Source organism: Glycine max, chromosome 12 (assembly GCF_000004515.6).
Source record: "Glycine max cultivar Williams 82 chromosome 12, Glycine_max_v4.0, whole genome shotgun sequence".
NCBI lineage: Eukaryota > Viridiplantae > Streptophyta > Magnoliopsida > Fabales > Fabaceae > Glycine > Glycine max.
The window spans coordinates 25,154,467-25,164,738 of record NC_038248.2 but is presented as its reverse complement, the minus strand read 5'-3'; the positions used below and the strand labels follow the sequence as shown (position 1 = coordinate 25,164,738).

The 10,272-nt window shown below is 39.6% G+C and overlaps 1 non-coding gene across 1 annotated transcript; it reads left to right on the top strand.

The window, feature by feature from the left end:
• The first annotated feature begins 5,818 nt into the window (after nt 1-5,818).
• On the top strand, nt 5,819-5,925 carry LOC112998668 (small nucleolar RNA R71). The gene has a single exon (XR_003263762.1). It is a non-coding gene; the product is annotated as a small nucleolar RNA R71 (small nucleolar RNA).
• The last annotated feature ends 4,347 nt before the right edge of the window (nt 5,926-10,272 follow it).

The window sequence follows — 10,272 nt, the reverse complement described above, 5'->3', positions numbered from 1 at the left end:
AAGTGAAACGGGTTTATGATCCCAACATGGTTGGCTCATGGTACCGAATATATGCAACCAAGAATGCATCATGAATTTTCATGCTTCTTTTTTTGTTTTTGTTTTGTAGAGGAAAATGCAAGGCTCATGCATGAGAAAACATGAAAACAAAAGGTATGCAGTTTGTAGAACAAAAAGTATGTTGAATGCATATGCATGATGATGCAATGACTCATGCAAAATGTGAGGCTGGAATATGATAACGGACAAATGCAGGAACGATATGTTCATTATGATGCTATGAAGAGATGCTTATGCGATGCATGATATGAATGCATTTTACGGACACGAGAGCCCGGAAAATTATCTCTTCTTACTTGCGCATTTGGGGGCGCAGTGCCCCATGTGTACAATTAAGAAGGTGATATGGACCTTCCGGCTTCCCATGACAAAGGACGAGACCAACATACAATGCATGCTAGAGATAAAATGCGGGAGTGACTTGATTCGCACTGATTTTTGGAGTAAAAACGTGGGATAAACTCATTTTATTCAGAAAGTTTATAACTAGTCAAGATCTGAGCGACAATACAAACTTCCTAGCGGTTTCTAATCATATGGTCCATTAAGTCTATCATATGCTGACAATAGCTAAGAAGTCCGTGGATCTCCTCGGGGCGGAGTAGGTGTCCGCCATTGCTTTGGCCTTGGCTAGCAATCGGGGAAGTTCTTGACTCCTGTTCAAAGTAAGAGCAAATCGGTCCATCCACATTGTTTCCTCTTGGTGCAATGAATCAATTACCCTTTCCCTTGCTTCCCTTTCTGCTGATATCTTGGCGTACTCATCCTCTAGCCTTTGCTTGTGAGTCGCCGCTAGATTTAGCTTCTCTTTGCACTCATCGATGATGGCCCACATATTCCCTTCAGTCTCGCTTAACTGTTGGGACAAATTTCTTTTCGACCTAAGGCAAGCCTTTAGCTCGTCCTTCAAGATCATGCCTTTGACCCGTGATGATTCCTTTCACCTCTTCGGAGCTTGAGCTCACTATTGCTGCCCTATAAAGCCCCTCAAAACTTTGTTTTGGTTGTGTTCTTCCTTTCGGGCCTTCTTGGTTTCTCGTTCCAAGGCTTCAGCGGTGGCCATATTGACGTCCCTTAGTTCATCATACTCTCTTCAGACTTTGATGGCTATGGACTTGAACTTCTCTTTGACTACCCGGGCTCTTTCAAGCTCTGCCTTTAGGGCTTGTACCTCATCACTTTCTTCCGAAGCTTTAATCTCATCGTCTCTCACAGTCTTTAGATTTGGGAGCCAATCCAATCCTTGTGTCCAGACTCTCAGCCACTTATGATAGCCGTCGATGATCCCATTACTGCTTCCCCTAAGCTCTCTGTCCTTTCTTCACACGGCATCACATGCCTTGCGAACTCCTTGGAGTACCTTTGCATTGGGGTCACTGAAACCCCGTGTAATGAAAGGCGAGATGCTTTCGTCTAATGGCGCTCCTCTCATGGGGTAGCCAAGCTGTCTTATGGTGAGGATAGGATTATAATTTATACAACCCCTTGTTCCCATTAAAGGAACATTTGGACATCCTTCGCATGAAGATAGAATCCTGATTCTTCCTTCCTTCTAGCGAGGGAACAAATTAACAGACGCCCCTCCATGCTAGCCAAGAGTTGGTCCCAATTCGCCTTTCCTTTTTCGACGCACGAGCGGTGACCTTGTAGCGGATAGACGGGCCTACCTTCTTGGAGAAAAAGATGTGAAACCAGCCACACATAGAGAGCCAGTGCACAACAAACAATTCTTGCGCCACTCTTTTCACATCCCCGGTCGAACGTGTCATACATGGCCAAAATGGCGACGACCGGGCTTTCCTTGCCATGATGAAAGGCGAGGAAAGCGTCAATCACTGCTAGGTCCACTAACCCTTCCATATTCGGAAAGAGGACAACTCCAAAGATCAAAAGCGCCAAGATGTCAATAAAAGAAAGCCCATTTGCCTTGATTTTCCAAGGCCTTTTCCCTTTCCTCCAAACACTTCCTTGGTACTCCGACTACTCCATTTCTGTTTTGCTTTACACGGTCCAACTCTTGTGCTGAGATTTTCACTACCTTGGCAACTCTTGTCGTGGAGGGATAGAACCCAAGGAAAAGATATGGCTTCCTTCCTCCTAGTGGGCATCCCAGGATTTCTTCAAACTCTTTCGCAGTCGGCACTAGCTGGAAGTCCTCAAATGTGAAGCACCTTAGGGGCTGGTCGTAATACTGGGAAAGGGATGCAATCGGTTCCATGGAGACTTCTACCCTAGCTAGGTCCCAAATCTTACCATAGGCTTTGCGGAAGGCTTGCCGTTGAAGTTGACCCATTAATTGCCCCAACTCTCGTAAACTAGTAACCTCTAAGCTCTTGATTTTGACTTGATAGAACCTCTTTTTAAGCGAAGGCTTTTGACTCGATCCCATGTTTTACTAAAGTGAAATAAAATCCAGTGCGAATCAAAACTCTGACATCTATCATGGGTGGAATGGATGAATGCATGAAGAAATGCATATGACACAGATGCAATTTACGAATACGGGAGCCCGAGAAATTGTTTCCTTCTTGGATACAACGCTTGGGCAGCATGGCGCCCAACGTATGTTTTTAAGAAGGCGACACGGACCCTCCGTCGGTTTGCTAAAGTGAGGGGATCAAAGACGAAACCCACACATGATGCATATGCGAAAGGCACAACACGGGGATGTACATAGTACGACAATATTCACAAACAAATATAAGCAAAAGGGTATATGATACTTATGCATGGCAGTGTGAAAAATGGCACGCAGCGTGTTTGCTCCATGCCCCTATTTAAGGGACCTATAAGGGAAAGAGCTAACTAGGCTTTTAGTGATAACCCCCAATGTAGTCATATCTCTCTTGATGGTTTCTAGAGGTATCATCCCCTTCGAAGAACATATTGCAGCAGTAGGGACTACTAGCAATAATATGTTTTCAAAGAGAAAAACTCTAGATGAGGGTTCACTGTAATCAAGCAAGTCGGAGACCTAGCATGATCACGGATTCACCTCCACTCCTTATGTTCCCATGAACCCGGGTATAGGGCCCCTTTTTCAACTCACCGTGTGTGCAAATAGTGTTAGTGTTTGTGTGCATCAAATGAATAAATATTTACCTCATGCATACAAAAAAAAATGCACTAAAACCATCAAAGAGTTGTATATACAAGAACATAATAAAGGGAAACCAACAAAGGAGTAAGTCATGGCAAAAACTTTGCACAAGATTAAATGGCCTAACTCTCTAAAAACATTCCCCAGTGGAGTCGCCAACTGTCGCAACCTACCCTTCGGCGGGAGGGCGACGCGTGACTCGCGGGATGCGTGTTCCACGAAAGGAATACGCGCGGAGTCGCCACCAACGTTTATTTGAGGAAAACGTCGGAAAAACCGGAAAAGACACGATCTACGAACTTTTAGATGAAAGGTTCGGTAGTTGTATTTACGCACGGGGAAGGTTTTAGCACCCCACACGTCCGTCCCAAGGGACGGCAGCCTTTAATCGAATGTGCAAACATGACTTTGATTTTTATGTTCCCTTTTTATGTCTTTATATCCTTTATACCCTTTTTATATTTTTTCTTTTTTTGTGGTCGACAAGGGTGTTTCCCTTTGCTCCTACGTATTCCTCAATTGCGATGAGGAAATCAGACCTACGTAGTTCTTTCTTATCAAGTGATTCTTTTTTACTTAAAAGGTGATCATTTTAAGGCGTTGGACCTTGAAAATGATCCATTTTACTTAGTAAGAAATTGAAATGACAAACTTCAAAAACCTATTTTTATGGACGAGCTTGACTAGGCGAGTTGATTTTAGCCTTAGTTTCACTTTAGTTATTAGTCAATTCGATTAAGAATGAGAAATCCCAAAGAGAAAACGTCCAATTGATTTTTCGCTTTATTTTACTAAAAGGTATTTTTTTATTATTATATTATTATTTTACTTCTTTTTTTATTTCCAACGTGGTTACGGCACGACCGAACGGTCGGAATTCATTTTAACCGAAGTTAACGGATAATACAATTCAAACGATTGGTGGAAATTTATTTTATTTTTAGGTTAAGCGAGAAATGACTTAAATAAAATGGCTTAAGCACGTCAAAAGGGGGTATAAAAAGTAAATAAAATGAGAATAAAAATACACGAAACACAATGTGGACCACCACGGGTACATAGAATGAATCGAAAAGCTTGGTTCGAGGTACTTACCCGTTGAAGATCGAAGAACGATGAAGAACGGATGAAGAACGTCGAAGAATGGTCGAAACCTTCGCGAAATTCCTTACGGAAACGTTACGGAAACGTTTCGGAAGCGCCTCGGCTTAGATTTTCTTCACGGAAACAATTTTTCCAAGCAAATTCGAAAGAGAGAAAACTGCCTAAGGGGCTGAACCCTTTTTCACTTCACTCCTCCCCCTATTTATAGAAAATTGGGGGAGAAGCTTGCCACCCAGCTCGCCCAGGCGAGCAGGGTTGCTTCCTCCAGAAGCAACAGCCTTCTGGAGGAATCTTCTGGAGGGCCCAAGTGGGCCTGGTTGCTATTTGCACCCCCATTTTTACTAAGTACACCCCCTCTGCTTTTTTTGTGATTCTTTTTTCGTAAAGTTACGGAAACTTACGAATTTCGTAACGATACTTGTTTTCTTTCTGTAATGTTACGGAACCTTGCGGATTGCATAATCATCCCCTTTTTGACTTACGGAATGTTACGTAACCTCACTAATTGTGCAACGATGCTTACATTTGATTTCCGGTGTGTCACGGAACCTTACGAATTGTGCATCAATATTTTCTTTTGTTTTTTGGCACGTCCCGGAATTTCACAAATTGCCTAATGCTGGGTGCCAAGCACCTTACAAGGACCAAACAAAAGTCGCATGTCATCAAGCAAAGGTCCCCGGACGAAATTAGGGTATGACAACTGCAAAGGACCAACAGATAGAGAAATAAAAATAGACAGAGGCATAACACTAACAGAAGCTCCTAAATCTAGCATGACATTGTCAAACTTATTGTTCCCTATAATACAAGGTATGCTGAATGTACTTGGATCTTTACATTTTTCAGGGATTTGGGGAACAGATTTACCAATCAATGCGAAGACATTTCTGCCCATGCTGATTCTTTCACTTCCTTTAAGCTTCCGCTTATTAGTGCACAACTCTTTCAAGAATTTAGCATATCTTAGAATTTGCTTTATTGCATCCAGCAGAGGTATGTTTACCTCTACTTTTCTAAATGTTTCCAAGATCTCCTTCTGTGCCTCTTCCATTTTTTTGTTGGAAATTTCTCTTGGAGGGAATGGAAGAGGGATATGCTGCTTCTGTAAATCAGAATTACCAGTGGAAGATTCACTTGCCTAAAAATTGTTAGGTAACTTACTCTTTAAATTTTTGTCATCATCTTTTTTCTGGAGTAGAGTGAAGTTGGGCAGGTTCATTTGCGGATGAGGAAGATGTTGCTGGTTGAGGTCCTTGACACTGTTTTCCCGACCTCAATGTAATGACACTCACATTTTTGGGATTCTGGACAAATTGAGAAGGTAATCTGTCAGAATTTTGGGACTGTTGTTGATTTAACTGTGTAGCCAATTGTCCTATCTGATTAGTTAAGCTCTGAATGGAGGCTCTGGTCTCTTGTTGAAACTGCATGTTTTACATATTCATTTTCCTCACAAGTTCTCCAAGGGCTCCACCACTGGCAGCATCAATCATACTTCTCTCCATGTTACTGAGTCCTTCATAAAAATATTGGAGAAGAAGCTGCTCAGAAATCTGGTGGTGAGGGAAACTGGCACATAGTTTTTTAAATCTCTCCCAGTATTCATATAGGCTCTCTCCATTGAGTTGCCAAATGCCTGAAATATCCTTTCTGATGGTCGTGGTCCTGGAAGTAGGGAAAAAATTTTCTAAGAATACTCTTTTGAGGTCATCCCAGCTCGTGATGGACCTTGGAGCAAGGTAATATAGCCAGTCCTTTGTCACTCCCTCTAAAGAATGAGGAAAAGCCTTTAGAAATATGTGATCCTTCTGAACATCTGGGGGTTTCATGGTGGAGCAGACAATATGGAATTCTTTCAGATGTTTGTGCGGGTCTTCACCTGCAAGGCCATGAAACTTTGGAAGCAAATGGATTAGTCCAGTTTTAAGAACATATGGGACATCCTCATCAGGGTATTGGATGCACAGGCTTTCGTAGGTGAAATCAGGTGCATCCATTTCCCTTAGAGTCCTCTCACGGGGTGGAGGTTGTGCCATGTTCTCAGAATGTTCAACATTATAATACTCAAAATCAGGATGTTCAAAATCACCAATAAAATGCTCAGGATGCTCAAAAGGTATAAAATGATGCCTAACTAATCTATGAAATGTCCTATCTATCTCAGGATCAAGGGGTTCTAAGTCAGATGGATTGTCTCTAGTCATACACTACATTCAGCATACACAACTAGTTGCCTTCTTATGCAAGTAATAGTGTAGGTTTGAACTACAGCTACCATCAAATGATATCCAAATGACTTGAAATTTTGTGAGAAATACCCTAATGTCATGAAAAGATAGCACAAAAAGTTTCAGACAAAAATTCAAAGTCTAACTATGGAAACTACCTAAGGAAAGTTTAGAAAAATAAAACAATAAAACTTGAAAAAAAAAACTAGTAAACAGGCGATTCTGGCTAGCTAGAGACCTTAGCCGGCCTACGGCAGGCTGCCATGGTATGAGAAATTTTTTTCTACCCTAAATACATATATAATAATAGTCATTTTGATACCTGGAGCAAAAGTTATGGCCGTTTGAAGTTTTGGTAAACACAAGTTCTCAAATTTTTTTGAATCTCTCAAATCTGGCCACAAGAAGTGTTCTTGGTATTTTTCACAGAAAATATGAGGCAAAAGAACCTACCACACCAAAATTCAGCCAAAAATAACAACCCTAACTATCAAAACAAAAATCACCAATTAAATTGTCAGCAGCAGTCACTAATTCAGTCACAAAGGGATTTGCACTACTACTCTGTTTTCCAGGTCAATAAAAGTGGTCGCTAAATTCGTCGTAAAACACTATTCACAACAAAACACAAAAATTGAAATAAGGGAAGCACTGAACAGAAAAACTAAAACAAAACACCACACTAAACAAAATAACAAGACACTAAACACTAACACAACACGAAAGCATAAAACAACTAAACATAAAACATGAATCACTAGCTATTATGAACCTTTGGACACTGCTCCCTAGCAATGACGCCAAATTTGATCGAGGTCGTACCCGAATCAAATAAACATTAAAATGCAGTAACTAGGAAGTGATCCTAGGTCGTTTCCCAACGAGCAATGATAAACCAAATGTTCATAATATACTTGCAGTAACAGTAACAGTAACAATGAGGGGGGGGTTGTTTGTTTTGTGAATTAAAGAACACACGAACTGGAATACGAAATTAATAATAGTAAAAATGTGTTGTTTCCTCTGATTTAGAAGCCATTCTCTTGTCCTAGGTTATGAAGAATTCGTCCCTAATAGTTAACCACTTAATCCAACGCTATTTTAATTTACTAGGCGAAAATTAATTTAGGGTTATCAATATGTGATTAAGCAACACATACACCAATTTACCCTTCGTTCATTAAGCACGAATGTAAGTTAAGCACAGAGGCAATTAATCGAACACGAAGCGTGCATAGATTAACAGTAATGAATGTGGGTTAATTGGTGAAGGGAAAACTGCCAGGAAGCTACATTATAAATAGAACCTCGAAGAGAGTTTAGCTTCGTCCTCAGAAGGAAACAACATAAAAAATTTAGCCTTCCATAATTTCAACAAAATCAGAAAACGTAAATGAAACTAAAAGCATAAAACGTAAATGAAAGCAGAAGAAGGAACAGAAAAAATGAAATTGCAATTGAAAGCAGAAAAATGCAAAATGCCTTAATGTGAACAGTAATCCAATGGTAAAAAAAACGTAAAACCTTAAAACCCTATGCTCTGAATAATGGAACAACAGAATAGCCCCTTACACGAATCCCAAGGCTACTATTTATAAGGGTCACTCAGAGTCACTGGGCCCAATTACATTATTCTGGCCCAAAATGAAATAAACACTAAACGTCATAAAAATAAAACTGCAATCTCCTAATTAGAAATTAACTAAGGTAAACATTGCTTTATTTGCCCTCTTTATGTCCACAACCAAAATCTGCATTAAGCTCAATGCTTCATTAATTCCTGAAATTAGATTAAAAACATCAAATTAGCTTAATGAGCCCAAATAATAAAACTGCCTAATTAATTTGACAATTAAGACTAATCAGTAATTAAAATGGTGCAAAAAGGTTTAAGAAATAGGAGAAAATAATGGCACATCACATTTTCAAATTCTGATCATGCCAATGTGACCGGGGTTTAGCGAAGGTCACGAAAATAACATCAATTTTATAAAAAGATAACTTTTACAATGTCTCATTTTCAAGGGTTTTTCAAAGGAAGTGTAAAAATACCCTATTACAGTACCCAAAACACAAGAGACACTAAGAGAAGCTCAAACTAACAAAGAGAAAGGCTTAGAAGTCAAGATTACCTCAGAGAAGTTACGAAAGAAAGGATTGAGGGATTTTTCTCCCTCGAATCCTTGAGGTGAATTCTAAGGATTCTACTTCAATTAAAATGTTCCTCTCAGTGTGGTGGTTCGAAAGCAAGCAACAGCGGCTCGTGCTAGCCACTGGTGGTGGTGGAGAGGTGTTAGGGCTTTGGTGGGTGTTTGGAGAGAAAAAAGAATGAAAAATCATATTTTTCATGCTAAAAAACATATTTATAATTTGTAGATCTCGCTAAGGAAGAGTCCACTTTTGGCGAGCATAACTTTTCGTGCTTAGCGCAATTCCTCTCGGGTTGGGATTTGCACTGGGCACGACAATTTGCGTTGAGCACATTTCCTCTTGCACTAAGCGCGACAATTTGCACTTAGTGCAATTTCCTTTGGGGTTGGAATTGCACTTAGTGCGCTTCTCATGCTAAGTGAGAGGACAAAAATTGTTATTTTGGAAAATCCCAATGGTCAAACCTTTGGGACATGTGTTATGAACCTACAGTCCAAGTCTAAAGATGATCCAATGGTTAACAAATCTAGGATTGCAGTTTTATCGGAATAGGTTTAGGTAAAATTTGAAATCTCATAATTTCAACTTAGGTCAATAAAACTCCAAGAAACTCAACATCCACATCAAGCAAATCACACATGACTAATTCACACCATACCTCAACTCATTCAAGTCAATCATATAATCAAATATCGCGATTAATACAATTAAACATGGATTTACAGTTAGCGAAATTCCAGGGCATTACAAAGAGTACTCATTGTAGCCAGAAGTGGCATAGATAACACTTGGTTGTAATCAAAGAATTGATTAGTGGAACCCTTCAAGCAAATCACACATGACTAATTCACACCATACCTCAACTCATTCAAGTCAATCATATAATCAAATATCGCGATTAATACAATTAAACATGGATTTATAGTTAGCGAAATTCCAGGGCGTTACAAAGAGTACTCATTGTAGCCAGAAGTGGCATAGATAACACTTGGTTGTAATCAAAGAATTGATTAGTGGAACCCTTCAAGGTTTGAAGGAGAACTAAACATAGCCAAAGAGTTGGGGTGAACTAGTATAAAACCTTTATGTTTTCTTTATTGCTTCTATATAACTAGTTCTTTTCTACAAGTTACTTCTACATTACGGGATCCAAGTTTTGTGAACTTGCTTTTAAGCAAAACGTGATTTCAAACCCATTGGAAAAAACCCATCTTCCATTGATATCTATTTAAGAAAAACTTTTAAATTTTTCTAAAGACTAAGTTTTTATTTATCAAACTATTCAACCTGTAACACCCTGATATATGTATCTATATATTATTAGTAATTATGTTTGATGTTTGATTATTTGTTGCGTTATTTTCATCCGTAATTATTTTTAAGGAAGTTAATTTAGTTAATAGAGGGGTGTGGATAGATAAGGATCTAACTTCTCAAAGAAGCCTCTTGAGAAAACTTCTCAAAGAAGCCACGAGGAAGCTTCTGGAGGAAGCCTCTTAATGAAGCTTCTAGAGAAAACTACATGAAGCTGCCTCAGTAAAAACGCTGCTTAGCCTTCGTTAAACGTTGGATCTTCTCGAAATTTGATCTGAAACTTCACAAGACATTTGTCCATGATCTGACCGT